The sequence below is a fragment of the Amphimedon queenslandica genome, unplaced genomic scaffold, assembly GCF_000090795.2.
Source record: "Amphimedon queenslandica unplaced genomic scaffold, v1.1 AMPQUscaffold_10479, whole genome shotgun sequence".
Classification (NCBI taxonomy): domain Eukaryota; kingdom Metazoa; phylum Porifera; class Demospongiae; order Haplosclerida; family Niphatidae; genus Amphimedon; species Amphimedon queenslandica.
In genome coordinates, this window is record NW_003549257.1 from 4879 (window position 1) to 7071 (window position 2193).

Genomic DNA, 2193 nt, shown 5'->3' on the forward strand with positions numbered 1-2193 from the left:
AAGACAATAACTGTTAGCGCTGCAACCAGAGTTGCTTAGTGCTGAGCAACTCTTGACAATGATTTACAAGCATTGAAAAGCGATTTGCAAAAAAAGTGTGGCATTCCTAGCCCAGGTACGACAAAAATAAATATACTAGAAGTAACTGTATAATTTTTATATTTATTATCATTATGTAGGATAACTACTTTTTAGCCTAGAATCTATAGCTCAATATAAGGCTATTTTAAAGGGTCTCCTTATCTTTAAAGAGCTAGCAGTGATTTCAAGGATATCAAACTATTATAATTTTAATTGTGTAATTAAATGAAATCAGTATCTCAGCATAGTGTTGCATGCAATAGCTGATAAAAATTAATCATAAAATTTCACTATGTTTATTATTAGACTTACACCAAATAATATAGAAAAATCATTAAAATAGTGTCACTGAACTCCTATTAAGAATAACAAATAGAATTCAAGTGATGGTTTGGTATTGTGATGCTTTATGCAGCCTGTAGTAGCAATTTTGCATTGATAAAGTTACATTTTCGCTAACATCCATGAATGATTGTCCTTTACATGGATATTTATGGTCTCGTCGGGTCCGCATCAGTCCGTCCGTCCGTCCTTTTTCGGGCGGGGCGGGTCCGTCCGTCCGTCCGCTTTTGAGACCCTACCCAATGGATTTCACTTGCGTTCGAACAGTGCGTATTGCGTGTGGATTACGTGCGCCTAGTAAACAATGCACGGAAAGTCAACTCACCCCTCACTGAATATTCAAACGGAAATGCAATTGACTGTAGACAGATTAAGCTAGGTTTACACTCGACACAAAATGCAATGCAAATGAACGCAAAATTGAAATTTGACCAATTTTGCGTCAACTTCAAAGCGTTTTTGCGTCAAAAGGTCAAATCGCCCATGCACTTTTCACTGTTTTGTCAAATGTAAACCTAGCTTTAGTGTGGGTCTCACTCATGCTTGCCCCAATTATGTACATACATGTATATAAGTATAATCCTTTGGTTTATATTAGGAGTCACTGGAAGAGTGAGCTGGGACTGGAACAGTGTAACCCTTTACTCTCCATCTCCAGTTCAGTGTAATGAAGTGATTAGTAATATTAATAATAATCATAAGGAGATTAGCTTCCACTACTCATCTACTAATAGTACAGTATCTCTACTATCATCAACTAAACTGCATACACTAAACCTAAGGAGACTTGAGATATTGGACACTCCATTAACTAATGATTGTATCCAGTACTTGTGTATACTACTAACTAATAATAAAACAATACAAGAACTAGTCATCAGTCTCCACTCCATTAGTGATAGAGGAGTTACTAATATCCAGGGGCGGATCCAGGATTTAATTTTTGGGGGGGCATTTATGAGATGGGTGGGGTAATTAGGGGGTGTGGTCAAGGAATAATGTGCAGAACATGGCAGACCTTTGAGGAAAGTCAAAATTATTAAGACTAAGCCTGCTAAAATGAGCTCCTTTGTGGTTTAAAGATAGTTTACATAGTCCAGTACTGCAGCTACTTCACAGTTTATATAGGTAAAACTAAGTTTACATTACTCCAGAAAAATTTTTGGGGGGGCCTTGCCCCCCCTTAGATCCGCCACTGCTAATATCTGTCAAGCACTTGAACACAACTCTACACTTACCTTATTAGTTCTTTATGGTAATCCTCTCATCACTTCTACTAGTGGACAGGCTCTTTCTCACCTCCTCCTCAATAACTCATCACTAGTTGAACTGGATCTAAGGGAGACTTCATTGTCTACTGAGTCAATACTACTCATCCTCCAGTCACTAATGGATAATAAGAATATAAGGAGACTCTTGCTAGACGAGCAACACAAAGAGACTTGTATTAATACTTATCCTAACTATCACCTCATACAAGACAGAGTATGGTGGCTCTAATCACTCTTCATGTGAACTTGTGTATCTTCACCAAAAACAAGTGACCAATCAGAATACACTATACATAAAAGGCTGATCTGTTATTTTTATTAATTCCATTATTATTTTTTGATATACATTATTTCATAATCTCATTCTAATCAATTAGCATCTGGTTCACTTCTGCTAGTCCTGCCCACAAAAAGTGAACACAAATCATTTCAATATTACTTTAATCGTACAACATATAATTAGAAATGATGTACATATACAATTAATAATAATAATACC